This window comes from Ursus americanus, chromosome 20 (assembly GCF_024610735.1).
Source record: "Ursus americanus isolate L20-20 chromosome 20, mUrsAme1.1.p, whole genome shotgun sequence".
Lineage (NCBI taxonomy): Eukaryota > Metazoa > Chordata > Mammalia > Carnivora > Ursidae > Ursus > Ursus americanus.
The window spans coordinates 41966773-41982193 of NC_142146.1; the positions used below are offsets into that span (position 1 = coordinate 41966773).

At 36.8% G+C, this 15421-nt stretch overlaps 1 long non-coding RNA gene across 4 annotated transcripts in view; it reads left to right on the forward strand.

The window, feature by feature from the left end:
* LOC123802411 (uncharacterized) overlaps window positions 1–15421 on the forward strand; it is a 435123-nt gene that overhangs the window by 26806 nt on the left and 392896 nt on the right. Inside the window, exon 1 of one of the 4 annotated variants that reach the window (XR_015727894.1) lies at window positions 7059–7790. The exons of the other annotated variants lie outside the window; for them this stretch is intronic. This is a non-coding gene — a long non-coding RNA (uncharacterized LOC123802411). Of the gene's footprint in view, window positions 1–7058; window positions 7791–15421 lie in introns of those variants that run through there. 4 annotated transcript variants of the gene reach the window in all.

Consider the following 15421-nt stretch of genomic DNA (forward strand, 5'->3'; position numbering starts at 1 on the left):
TTTTTACATTATAAACATTATTCATCTGGATTTTAGCAAGCTGTAAGCAGTGAAGTTGTTCCTCAGTTTTATTTAAAAAAAAAGTCTAGTCAGATTCCATAGTTCATCTAGTCATACTGATTTAAAATATCACTTTTACCTTTTCAAAATCCCTGTATGAACTTTGAATTATTTTTATTTTTTATTGAGATAAACTTGGCATATAACATTATATTAGTTTCAGGTGTACGGCATAATGATTTAAAATTTCTTTATGTTGTAAAGTGATCGCCACAATGTCTAGTTAATATCCATCCCCAGAGTTACAATTTTTTCTTTTGTAATGAGAACTTTTAAGATTTACTCTATTAGCAACTTCCAAATGTGCAAAAGAATATCACTAACTATAGTCTTCATGCTGTACATTACATATTTTGACTTACTTATTTTATAACTGAAAGTTTGTATCTTTTGACCCCCTTTACCTATTTCACTCATCCTCCACCCTCTGCCTCTGGCAATCATTCTATTCTTTAAGCTTTGTTGATCTGCCTAAATATCTCTATGCAAAGACAACTTTAAAAATAGTTACATAATTAAATGATTTGATATGGGTACTGAGTACTCCGGGCTGGGCATGAACAATTAGAAAAGATACCAGCCTGCATTCCCACCAACAGTGTCAGAGGGTTCCCCTTTCTCCACACCCTCGTCAACATCTGTTGTTTCCCATGTTAAGTTTAGCCATTCTGACCCTATCCTACAATCTAGCAATTGAACTACTAGATATTTACACAAAGTATACAAAAGTATGTGCGCCCTGATGTTTAAAGCAGCATTATCAACAATAGCCAAACTATGGGAAAGAGCCCAAGTGTCCATCAACTGATAAATGGATAAAGAAGATGTAATATAGATAAGTGTACACACATACAATGGAATATTACTCAGCCGTCAAAAAGAATGAAATCTTGCCATTTGCAACAATGTGGATGAAGCTAGAGTGTATTATACTAAGTGAAGTAAGTCAGTCAGAGAAAGACAAATACCGTATGATTTTACTCATATGTGGAATTTGGGAAACAAAACAGATGAACATGTTGGAAGGGGAAAAAAGAGAGAGAGAGAGAGGGAAGCAAGCCATAAGAGACTCTTAATGATAGAGAACAAACTGAGTTATTGATGGAGGGAGGTGTGTGGGGGGTGGGCTAAATGGGTGGTGGATATTAAGGAGAGCACTTGTTATGATGAGCACTGGCTGTTATAAGTAAGAGATCAATCACTGAATTCTCCTTCTGAAACCAATATTATACTATAGGTTAACTAAGTGGAATTTAAATAAAAATTTGGAAGAAAAAAAAATCTAATCTGATAAAAAAAATGCCAGCCATCTCTAACTGCTAAAGATACATGGATGCATCCTTCTTGAATCATTGCTTATTGATAAAACACTACTTTTGAGGATAATTGCTTTAAACACAATGCAAAATAAATGTATCATTTGTTAAAAATATAATCTCAGTGTAATGATATGTGTGTTGCACTAATAAATGATAGAGGGCTGTGGTTCTCAGTGAGGATTGGAAAGAAGCTCCTCCTGCCCATGCCCTATGCATTCTTGTCCCCATGTCCACCCCCCCGCCCCGGGAAGGAGCTCTAAGCCAACCTTGAGTGCATGCTTAGTTTTAAAAAGTAATTCAACTTAACAGGAGATATTTCTTTACATCGAGATCACTTAAAAATTGGCAGCATAATAGAAGTCAATGAAGATAAGGCTCCATTATTCAGAGTTTATAGAAGTGATATACTTCTGTCAGGCAAACCGTATGAACTGTCCACATTCAAATTAAAAGTAACAATGTGCCTTGTTACCTTTGAAAATTATCTTTGCATTGATTTTGGTACTGATTTGTGAAACGTCCAGATAACAGTGATTGAGGCTATGAGATTTTTACTTTTATACAAAGACAATCTGAATTTAAAAATTTAAGAATTTCTGATTTAAATTAATATTTCTTCTCACCAAGGAGCAGAACAACTCCTTAGCTATAAAGCTTACAAGAAAAAGTCTGTCTGCTCTTCCATCTGCTGATGGGCCTTTTGTCAGTTCTCCAAGTTCTCTGAGTCCATTTCATACTCTACCTTCAAAGAAGCACTGTATTTTCAAACAGGACAGGAAAAAATTAAGCGGCATTTCTAAAGATGCAGCTTTGGTAAGACAAGGAGAAGTAACTTATCTTTAGGCAAATATCTTTTATTTCTCCTTGTGATGTGCTCCACCATGGGTTTGTCTGCCCTTGCCTTTTATAGCCAACTGTGTGGTAATAGTATTGTGTGAGCCTCTGGGAAAAAGGCCAAGGTCCCGCAGCTTGCATTAGGCCCAGGATCTAGAGTCAACCCAAATGAAAGGAGCCCTTGCCACACATCTAGTGCCTAATTCTCCTTAACTCCACATAGGGATGTGAGGCTAAAGTCCACGTGGAGTGAGATGTAGAATTTATCTGGTATATCCTTTTGTCTCTCTCCCTCCAGAACTGGTGGAGGGCAGCAAGGGCCAACTTGAGGGCTTGGAGATCTACTAAACTCAACTATGTATCTAATACATTACCCCTTCTTTGACTGTAGGATCCAGTTTTTTGTTTTTTGTTTTTGGGATTTTGGGGGGGGGGGGACTGTCCCTTCCCAAGATCAACTTTTGTGTTTTGGGTGACCTGCACTTCACCTTGGACCACATGCATAAGCATGTAGTTCAGGCTTGGAAGAAAGACTCTGCCTCCTATATTGATGGATGAATGTACAGAATGTGGGGGAAGCATGAGTTTGGAATTACCTACAACCACCTCATGGAGCCTAGATATGAAGCCAGAGGAATAAGCCAAGAAATCAAGACAAACCAGGTCTAGTAGTTTAACTGAATTCGGAATCAACCCATACATAAAACCACCTAGAGTTAAACTTTTCTAATGGATTAAAGTTTCTTTTTAAATTCCTAGTTTGAATGGGAATTCAAGTGCCTTTAAAGACTCCCAACTAACATAGGAGGTACAAGATTATTGCCAAATATATTGCCATTTCAACATAACTAGACGGTTCATTTTTTCTTTTTGTCAACCTAGTATTTTCATAGATCGGAGATACTTCAGCTATTTCTCATCCCATGCTCTTTTATGATGAATTCAGTGTGTTTTGGGACCAGATCACACTGTTAATTTTGTGGAGTTTTAGAGTGCAACTATGACTATTTACTCTAAGGCATTTCTAGACTTGATGAACATATTTATTATTTTGTGCAAATGATGTATTAATTATTGCTCTATCAAATGTCCATTTCCTGTTATCTGGGAATGACTTTCTCTTCTCCTTAGAGCCACTGTCTCTGTTCTTTCTCTTCTTACTTTGTAGACATTTTCAATCTCTGTGCCTCCATGGCAGGAGAATCTGGTGACTTTCCTAGGTTACTATCTCAACTTCATTCTAGGAGAAAAACTCCCTCCCTTGAAGTTAGAGGTCTAGATGCAAATTAAACTCTGGTCATTATTTGACCTTGGATGAGAGATGGAAGATGGAAATAAAATGGAGGCCACACGATACTGCTCTGACAGTTGGCAAGCAACATAGTGCAAATATGAGTAGTTAGAAAGGGAGGCAGTAGCCCAACTGTGTTCTGCATCTACGGTTCAGTGTGATATGCAGGGGAGAAGCTCAGCAGTGTCTTCAGTAGCGACAGCAGTGGCTGTTTGGCAGCTCGAATGCCACGACTTACCCTGCTTTCTGATCCTCCAGTCCCCCCGACAAATTGATAAACAGCCAGTTCTCTGTATGGAACAGTTTTTGGCTGAAAATACCTGCAGTGGTTTTTATTTTCTACCGTCTTATGTAAATAATATAGGGCAGTATAGATGCTGGCCTTTTAGAAGAGATTTTGGGAGATAAGGAAAAAATACATTGTATGTTAAATGTAATCTGAAAAATAAACTGCCATACTGTGGAGTTACTGACAGGTTTGTGTGTCCTAAATTGACCTTCCCCAGTATTTCTGTAAACATATGTAAGCTTTCTAAGCATATAACACAAAAATGTACACAGACTATATCTATCTGGGGATACTATAATTATGTGATATTATTATACAACAAACAGTGGTTTTATTTTCCAGGCAAAATTCTGAATCACTTATTGAGATAGAGTCTTAATTATAAGTGACTATTATTATTGGAATTCAACCAAATAAGTTATCCTATTATTCTTAAATTCATTTGTTCATGGAATCTATTTAACCTGGAAAATGGATTAAGTCAAAAGTACCAATGTTTTTGGCAAGGAACGGCTTTGTGATATGGAAAACTTGCCTCTCTCAAGCTGCACTTTAATTTTCTCTTGAATTTACCATAGTAGATTTCTAGAATCCATAAAAGTTCCTGCAAATAATGATACTTGGATCTTTGTACGATGAATAGCACTGAATCTTGAGAGAAGGGAATATGTTTTATTTAACCTATATCTGCCAATGTATAAACTGGTTTGACAATAAGCATGCTGTGGTAGGCTGAATAATAATCCTCCATAGATATTCACTCCTTAATCCCTGTAATTTATGAATGCCACCTTATATACAAAAGAGAGTTTGCAAATGTGATTTAGTTAAGGATCTTGAAGTAGGAATTATCCTTGAATTAGTTTGCTAAGGCTGCTGTAACAAAGTACAACAAACTGCGTGGCTTAAACAACAATTTATTGTCTCACAGTTCTGGGGCCTGAAAGTCCAAGATCAAGGTACTGCTGTTTTCCTGTGAGGGCTGTGGGGGAGAATCTGTCCCATGCCTCTCCTCTCGCTTGTTTGCTGGCAGTCTTAGGTCTTCCTTGACCAATGGAATTGGCACCCTGATCACTGCCCCCATCTTCACTTGTGTTCTCCCTGTCTGCCTGGTGTTTGTCTCTACATCCAAATTTCTCCTTTCTATAAGGACATCAGTCATACCAAATTAGGGCTCCCTAATGATCTCATCTGTATTAATTGCATATGTAGTGAATTGGTTTCCAAATAAAGTCACATTCTGAGGTCCTGGTGGTTAGGACTCACCTGATATTTGAATTTGGGGGTGCATAATTCAGTCCACAACCATCCTGGACAATCCTAACAGGCTTGTCATAAATATCATCATAAGGGTCCTTAGAAGACAGAGGTAAGGTTGGAAGTAGGAAGTGGGTAATGTGATGATGTGAGGAGGACGTCACCAACCAAATAATGCTGGTGGTGTCCAGAAGCTAGAAAGGGTAAAGAAACAGACCGACTGCCTAGAGCCTCTGGAAGGAAAGGCAGCTTTGTCAACACCTTGACTTTTGTCCAGTGAAACCAATTTCAGACTTCCGACCCCAGAACTGTAACAGAAAAAAAAGTGGTAATTTGTTATGGTAGCAATATGAAACTAATATGCCTAATGAATTTTTGTTTCAAATATTTTATCAATAATTTATAATTTAAAAAATTTATATTAATTGCTCAGATAAATGGGCATTAATGAAGCTATCTTAGGACAACTTTACTTCCTAGGTGATATATCTGGTAAATTGTGTTCTTCTCAAAGAAAGTGTTTACATTCCTGGTATGATTTTTTCCTGTCTGTTTTTCCCAAGACTACAATCAGTTACTCTATTCTAATATGAATGTGCTATTTTATAGTAATTCAAAGACCTTCTCTACAGCAGCACCATGTGTCTTGGATTTAATACTCATCTTTGACATTGTATATTTATTTAATAAAACCAATTGTCTTTTGATTAGAGCTTTACATTTATCAAGAAACATGTTGCATTATGTCTGTTCCTGTTGTTAACACTTGATCTTAGCCAAAAGGCAAGAAGTGACCTCTCTTTCTGTTATTTAAAATATATATCTTGAAAGAATTTATAATTTAGAAGTAAATATAGATAGAATTATGGGTCCAAGTTACCTGAAAAATAGATTATTTGTATTTATTTTATATCTAAGAGTTGTGAGCTTCAGAAACATTTCTATGTCATTGATGGCACAGTCGATTATTACTTAGCTCTGGAAATTATATAAAAAGACTTCAGCTTTTTAATATTTTTTTCATAAGTGCAATTTCGTTTTCTTATAACTGGTAACATTATCTTCCTGTGCCTTCTCTACTATAATTTACATTAGCAAAATATGTACTAGAACTTCTGCTTTTTGGTATTTTTTTGGTAAGATATCATTTTATTTGCTTATAACTAATAAAAGTCTTCTCTCTAGTCATTTCTTAAAATGCCTTATTATAGCAAAATGTAGTAGTGAAAAGATTGTGTTTGGGTTCTAAATTTAGAGGGATCAGTATTCAGGTTTTTTTTAAAGATTTTATTTATTCATTTGAGAGAGCGTGTGCACGAGCAGGGGGGAGGGGCAATGGGAGAGGGAGTAGCAGATTCCCCCTAGAGCAGGGAGCCTGAAACAGAGCTCAATTCCAATTTTTATAGTTTTATCAAAATAATTAAAGTAATAAAGTACATATATTTAAATTGTACAATTTGATAAATTTTGACATACGTATACGTTCGTTAAACCATCAGCACAAAGATAATGAACATATGCAGCAACACCCCCTAAAGTTTCATCATGCCCCACCACTGTCCTTTCGCCTCACTCTTTCTTACCCCCCTCATCACTAAATAAATCAACTAAACCACTGAAAAAATCTGTTTCCTAGAATGTTATATGAATGGAACCATACAATATGTACTCTTTTGTCCCACTTCTTTCACTTAGCGTAATTATTTTGAGATTTATCCATGTTATTGTATCATTAATCAATTTCTTTTTGTTGTTGAGCATATCCCATTGTATTGATATACCAACATTTTTTTTATCTATTCATTGTTGATGGACATTTGGATTGTTTCCACTTTTTAGCTATTACAAATAAGGCTGTTATGACTATTTCTTTGCAAATTTTTGAGTAGACACAAGCTTTCATTTCTGCTGAAATAACTAAAAGTGGAATAGCTGTGTCACATGGTTGGTGTGTGTTTAACTTTTTAAGAAACTGCCAAACTGATTTGCAAAGTGATCGTATCACATTCCAACCAGCAGTACCTGAGAGTTCCAGGTGTTGAATACCCACACCAAAACTGGGTATGGTCGGTGATTGATTTTTTTTGTTGTTGTTGTTGAGAGAAAGAGCACGCGTGTGCGCTCACGTGCACTAGGGCAGGGAGAGAAGCAAGGCAGAGGGGCAGAGAGAGGATCTTTTTTTTTTTTTTTTTGAGAGAGAGAGAGGGAGCGAGGGAGCAAGCGAAAGGAAGCACAAGCAGGGAGAGGGGCAGAGGAAGAGGGAAAAGCAGGCTCCCCACTTAGCAGGGAGCCCCATTCCAATGCTGCCAGGCTAGATCCCAAGAACCTGGACTCACCACCTGAGCCGAACACAGCGGCTTAACTGACTGAGCCGCCCAGGGGCCGGAAGAGAGAGAATCTTTTTTTTTTCTTTTTAAGATTTATTTATTTATTTATGTGACAGAGAGACAGCCAGCGAGAGAGGGAACACAAGCAGGGGGAGTGGGAGAGGAAGAAGCAGGCTCCCAGTGGAGGAGCCTGATGTGGGGCTAGATCGCTGGACGCCAGGATCACGCCCTGAGCCGAAGGCAGACGCTTAACGACTGCGCTACCCAGGCGCCCCCGGAAGAGAGAGAATCTTAAGCACACTACACACCCAGCACGGAGCCGCTGAGGGGCTCCATCTCAGGACCTTGAGATCGTGACCTGAGCTGAAACCAAAGGTCCAAGGCTTGACTGACAGAGCCACCCAGTCTTCCTGGTCAGTGATTTTAATTCTACCCATTCTAGTGGTTGTGGAATAGTATTTAATTGTGGTTTTAATTTACCTTTCCCTAATGATTAACAATGCCAAATACCTTCTCATACGGTTATGTTTTTCCTTCAATATATTATCTTTGGTGAAGTGTCTATTCATGTCTTTTGCCCTTTTTAAAATTAGTTTGATTTTCTGATTTTGATTATCATTAATGCTGACTTCATACAACAAATTGGAAAGTATTCCATCTTCCTTAACTTTCTGGGAGAGTATGTATAATTTTGGTATTTCTTCTTTAAATACTTGGTAGAATTTACCGGTGAAACCATGTGGGCCTACAGTTTCCTTTGCAAGAATTTTTTTTAAACTACAAATTCAAATTAATTACTGGATGCAGTTCAATTCATGTTATCTATTTCTTCTTTAGGGAGCACTAGTACTCTGTGTTTTTCAGGGAATTTAACCATTTCATATCAGCTGTCAAGTTTGGCACACTTTTTAAAATAATTTCCACATTGTATTTTAAGTATCTGTAGCATCTGTAGTGATATTCTCTCATCTATGATATTGGTAATTTGTGTTTCTTTCCCCTTTTTTCCAGTTATCTGGCTAGAAGTTTATCAGTTTTATTGATATTCTCAATCAGCTTTTAATTTTACTGAATTTTCTCTGTTGATTTTTGTTTTCTTTCCTTGTTTTGTGGCCTTACTAATTAATCCTTTCTACTTACTTGAATTTCATTTCCTCATTTTTTCCCCCTAGTTTTTAAAGGTAGATTGTGAGGTCATTGATTTGAGACTTTTCCTTTTGTAGTGAAGATATTTAATCCTGTAAATTTTCATTTAAATATTGTTGTATTCCTGGAATAAAGCCTACTTGGTCATAATGTATAATCCTTTATATAATTGCTGAATTTGTTTTGTTAGTGTTTTACTAAGGATTTTTGCATCTATGTTCATAAGAGATATTGATCTTTTATTTTCTTACAATGTCTTTCAATTTGGCATCAGGGTAACGCGAGCATCTTAAAATGAGTTGGGAAGTGTGCCCTCCTTTTCTATTTTCTGGAAAATTTTGTGTAGAATTAGTATTCCTTCCATAAATTCACAAAGCAGACATGAGGGCATAGACTTTTGTCTGTGGGAAGATTTTTCACTCCACGCTCAGTTTCATGAACTGACATAGGGTTATTCAATTTATCTATTTCTTGAGTGAGCTTTGCCAGATTGTGTCTTTCAGAGAATTTATTTGCATACAGCTGTGTCTAATATTCTCATATTATCCTTTAATGTCTGTAGGATTTGCAGCGACCCTCCCCTGCTTTTACTCCTGCAAATAGTAATTTTGTCCTCTCTCCTTTTTTCTTGGTTAGTCTGGCTAGAGATTTATCAATTTTATTGATCTCTTCAAAGAGCCAACTTTGAATTTCATTGAGTTTTCTCTGTTTTTCACTTGTTTACTATTTCATTGATTTCTGCTTGTATCTTTAATATTTCTCCTTTCCTTTTACGTTGGGCTTAATTTGCCCTTCTTTCTGTAGTTGTGCATGTGTGTGTTTTAGGAGGAAGCTGAATTCATTGACTTATGACCCTTCTTATTTTCTAATATAAACACTGTTCTCTAAATTTCCCTCTAAGCCTGCTTGAGAGATCTCCCTGGCCTCCCTTGGTGATAGCACACGTGTGCTTTGTATCAGGGCAGTGCACCATTCCCACCCATTCCGTGCTCAATCAGGTTTCCTGCCCTACCTCCCGGGACAGGTGGTTCTGCTTTACTGCTCTCTCAGCAACAAAGAGCTTTGCCCGGGAATGGTGGTGAGAGGGATTGCTGTTTGTTTCTCTGTGCAGGGTGTGGACAGATGGGCATTCTCATTTCCCACTTAAGTGCAGGCAGCTTTTACTTCTCGGCTTCCTTTCAGCAGTGATTTCCCTCTACCCCAAACAAGGGCGAAAGTCTTGCCTTTCCATCCCAACGGGGCAGATAGCTTTTGCTTCTAACCCTCCATTAGATTTCAGTAGATCTTTTCTTGAACCGTAGTGGCGAGAGCGTTTCTTGCTTTTCCCTGCACAGCTGAAGGCTTTTGAGGGCGGGTTCCAGGAAGTGGGCGGTGTTTTGTGTTGGCCAGGAGAGAGGGATCATGAGGTCTCCCGCTCTGCACCAAGAGCACAACATTTAGAGCCAGGGAAAAGTGATTTGACTGGATGCAGGGCTCCGTTTTTGTGTCTCCCATGAATTCTCAAGTGTCACACTCTTCCAGGTTTTAGGGATTTGTGAAATTGTTACTTTTCTTTTTTACTCCCTTATGGTGGCCGCTTCTTCCTCCAGTGCTGTGAAAAAGGTAAAACAGTTCGTATCTCTACCTCCTCAGGAATACACACCTTTTGAAATTCAGCTCATCTGGTTGCCTTTTGACTTCAGCCCTCTGACTGGCTTTAAAAGGTTATGATTTAGGGAACTATTTGTATTTTTCTGTTTGTGCGGTGTAATGTTCTCTTGCGGTTTTCTGCATTTAAGCAGAAATAGATGATATATTTGGTGCATCTATTAGGAAAAAAAGGCTGAAAATCAATTTCTAATACATATTTCAAGAAATTAGAAGAAAAACAAATGTAATCCAAATAGACAAAATAAGGTAATAAAACAAGAAAAAGTAATAAAATAGAAATAAACGTACAATTGAGATAATCAAGACAAAGGGGCATTGTTGAAATAACTAAAAAAAAAAGTATCAAACCTCTGTTCAGAGAAGGAAAAAATAAAATATACCAATGAAAAAAGAAACAGTAGTACAGTTTCTGCAGGAATTTTAAAAGATAATAAAAGATATTATGAACAGATACTTGCTGCTGAATTTCACAGTATAAATTAAAGGGACAATTTCCTTTAAAGCAAAAGTCACCAAAACCAATACAGAGGAAATAGAAAATCTGAATAGTCTTATATGTATCAAATATATTGGATCCATAATTAAAATCTTCACATATATATACCTTCCCCTGCATAAAAAAAATAGGTCTAAATGATTTACAGTTGGACTTATGAAACTTTTGTAAAATAGATAATGTTAAAGAGAATGGTGAATAAAAAGGAATTTTTCCTACCTTGGTTTGTGTATAGTCATAATAACAAAACCTGGACAGAAATTTTAAAAAGTCTATAAACCAGTGACTCTCATGAACAAGGATGTGATGATTCAAAGCAAAACATTATCAAATTCATCAAAGGCTGTATAAAAAGATGAGACTTCAGGAATAAGTTGGGGTTATCCAGGAAATCTGAGGTTGGTTTAACATTTTAAAATCAGCCAGTATAACTTCCCACAGTAACAAAATAAGGGAGAAAACCGTGTAATTTTTTCAATAGATGCAGAAATAGCATTTGGTAAAATATAACGCCTCTTTATGATAAAATAAGTTATTTATAAGCTAAGAGTCAGCTTCAAATTACTTTAAAGATATCTACAAAAAATATAGTATATAGCATACTAATTGGTTATAAATATTAAAAATTTTCCCCTGGAAGAGGGGAACCCTCTTACACTGTTGGTAGGAATGCAAACTGGTCAACCACTCTGGAAAACAATATGGAGGTTCCTCAAAGAGTTGAAAATAGAGCTACCCTATGACCCAGCAACTGCACTACTAGGTATTTATCCAAAGGATACAAACAAACATAGTGATCTGAAGGGGCACATGCAACCCAATGTTTATAGCAGCAATGTCCACAATAGCCAAACTATAGAAAGAGCCCAGATGTCTATTAACAGATGAGTGGATAAAGAAGATGTGGTGTGTATATATATATACAATGAAATATTATTCAGCCATCAAAAAGAATGTAATCTTGCCATTTACAATGATGTGGATGGAACTAGAGGGTATTATGCTAAGCGAAATAAGTCAGTCAGAGAGAGACAAATATCATATGATCTCACTCATAAGTGGAATTTAAGAAACAAAACAGATGAATATAAAGGAAGGAAAGGAAAAATAACATAAGATGAAAACAGAGAGGGAGAGAAACCATAAGAGACTCTTAACTACAGGAAACAAACTAAGGGTTGCTGGAGGGGAGGGGGGGGTCAAAGGATGGGGTAACTGGGTGATGGGCATTGAGGGCACGTGATGTAATGAGCACTGGGTGTTATATGCAACTGATGAATCATTCTTCCTCTGAAACTAATAATACACTATATGTTAATTAAATTGAATTTAAATTAAAAAAAATTCCCTCAGAGCCTAACATTAAGGCAAGGACAATCAAACTTACCATGTTTATTCATCATTGTCTTAGATGTCATATCATAGCCATTACAGCGAAGCCAGAAGAAAGATGAAAAGCTTAGAATAGAAGAAGTAAAGCTTTTATTCACATACAGCATGATGTAAAGAATAGAAAAAAATTTAAAAAATATATAAACATAAACCCTACTAGAGTTAGGCAGTGAATTTAACCAAGAAATGAAATCAATTAAAAAACAAACTGGGGGGGCGCCTGGGTAGCGCAGTCGTTAAGCGTCTGCCTTTGGCTCAGGGCGTGATCCTGGCGTTCCGGGATCGAGTCCCACATCGGGCTCCTCGGCTGGGAGCCTGCTTCTTCCTCTCCCTCTACCCTGCTGTGTTCCCTCTCTCGCTGGCTGTCTCTCTGTCACATAAATAAATAAAATCTTTAAAAAAACAAAACAAAACAAAAAAAAAAACAAACTGGGATGTGGAAGTTTAGAAAAATAATACATTGACAATAGCATCCATCCAAACAAGCATGAGAATAAATCTAAGATAATAAAGAAGTAAAGGACTATGTAGCCTGAATGAATTGGAAATCTCAGTAGTCATTTTTTCCCAAATTGTTTTACAGACCTCACATGTAGATGCAAAGTAACTATGAAGTTGGATGTCCATTTTATGTACTTTATAACTTTATACTTTCATAAATTTACTTATGTTACCCTACATAATTTTATAGATCAAATATTTAATATAACTAACAAAAAATGAGGGACACAGTATACATGTGTCCCATAGAAACAACAAAGAATTTTAATATTAAAAAATTTAATTTTATAAAATAAATTTACACAAATCAAAAAATAAGAGATGAATAGAACAATATTTCTTAAAACCTTAAAAGAGAGAGGCGTCTTACTGGGAAAATATACAAATGGATTATACACATACAAAAAAAGTTGTCAATCTCACATTTAATTGAAAAACATACAAATAAAAAGTTCATGCAATAACCCATTTTCCCTTAAAAGACTGGCCGAAATTTTATATCTAGTAGTTGTGTCTATAGATACTCCCATAAAATAGTATGGTGGTGGAACTTTCTTGAGAGTAATAGGACAGTATCTTTCATAATTTAAAAGATAAATGTACTTTGGGCCTAGAAATTTATTGGCCAGAATGTTACTCTAACACCTAGAAACAATGTGAAATAATTTGTGAAGTATCTATTTTTTGATAATAATTTTCAGACGGCTGGAGATACAATTCCTTTATAATTGCATCTACAAAGCCAAGTCAGTGTTGTGCTAAATGGTGACATAGTGGAAGATTTCCCACTAAAATTAGGAACAAGTCAAAAATCTATCAATTTAACCAAAGTAGATACCTGTGTATGTGTGAATATGGAATGGTCTCTAGGACATGTTAGTACGTCTTAGTGTTGATACAAGTTGATACAGATTTTGTGGCAGGAAGTTAAGAGATCTTCTCTTTGAAAATTCATATTTTAATGGTGAGATACACAAGTCATTTGCTAATAGGAGATGTTGCACTATTAGACGTATGAGGAAACTAGGGAAGATATACAATGGCTTCTTGAGGAATGAGAGAGGAAGCTGAGTAGTGAAACATAGAAGAATGTCTGAGTAGTATTTAAGTGTATGTTCATTCAACAAATATTAATTGAGGACCTGATGTACCAGGCACAAGGCTATACCATGGGTGAACAACACAAAATCCCTTTCCTCATGGAACTTCCATGGTATGAAATCATGTGTATTCTCACTTGATTTCAGAGACAGAGAATTTCTTTTGTTATGTTGGTATTAAGACATGAAGTATTGTTGCAAAGAAATGTTTTCAAGAGAGTATCATCTGCAGAAGGATCACGGTCTGTCCCCCACAAGAAAATACCACATTTGTGAATACACCATTTTTTGTGCATTGATGGTTTGACTCTCGGTTGTTTTAGGCTCAGAATCCCGAGTTTTACAGCATTCTGTCAGTGGCAGATTCATATTGGCTAGTCTCTCCATACAAATGTTTAAGATCAGATTGCTGGGTCTCCTGGGTGGCTCAGTTAGTTAAATGTCTGCCTTCGGCTCAGGTTATGATCCCAGGGTCCTGGGATTGAACCCCTCATCAGGCTCCCTGCTAGCCTGCTTCTCTCTCTCCTTCCTGCTCATGCTCTCTCTCAAATAAATAAATAGATAAACAAATAAATAAAATCTTTAAAAAAATCAGGTTGCTAATTTAATTTAGAAGGGAAAGTAGCTTTCCTAGTGATTCGAATACTCATGCCAGCATAATCTTTGCAGTTTCTCTTTGTAGTCAGAACTTCTTGGAAAGTCAAGTCAGTCAGAGGGTTGCTTACTGATATTAAACCAGGGAAAGAGGAATTATATGGATGGATTGCCCAAATGACAAGCCAGGTTGCAGGATACAGGTAGGTCACATGAAGTTATTCATCTCAGATATGTCTTGGAGGTTATGGGTGGAAGTCTTTGCTTTCATATTCATTTAAGGGAAAAACTTATTAGTGATTCTGGAAATCATATTTAGTGCCAAATCTCTTGCTCTCTGCTGCTGTGCTTAGATGTTGTATTAGTTATCTATAGCTGCACAAAATTACCCCCAAAACATGGCAGCTTAAAGCAATGAACGTTTATTATCTTGTACACTTTCTGAGGATCAAGAAATATGGGATTGGTTTTGCTAAGTGGTCCTGACTTACAGTCTCAGGAGTCAAGCTGCAGCCAGGGCTGCATTCTGCGAGGACGTGAATGGGGCTGGAGGATCTATTTCTAAGTTCATTTAAATGGCTGAAAGAGGCTGCAGTTCCTCACCACCTGGTAGAGCTGTTTATGACATGAATTCCTCAGACCCAGGAAATAGAGAGAGAGAGGTAGAAACCAAGACAAAAGCCTCAGTCTTTTTTCGATTAATCTTGGAGATGACGTATTATCATTTCTGCCATTTTCTATCAGTCATTCTGACCACTGCTGCTACAATATGGGAGGGACCGTATAAGGGTTTGAATACCAGGGTACCGGAGTTATTGGAGACTGTATTGGAGACTATCCACCATAGATGGACACAGCTTCTGTTTTTCTCTTTGCTTCAAGATTTACCAATCTGGTGTTCACACATTCTTCCTTCTGCTATACTAAAAGTATCTGTTAGATTATTATAAAGTCATGTATCCTTTGCCTGAGAATCATTATATCCCTTTGAGAAGATTTGTTGTGTGTTATTCTTGAAGTTTAATTCTTTTTTTTTTTTTTAAAGATTTTATTTATTTATTTGACAGAGAGAGAGACAGCCAGTGAGAGAGGGAACACAAGCAGGGGGAGTGGGAGAGGAAGAAGCAGGCTCATAGTGGAGGAGCCTGATGTGGGGCTCGATCCC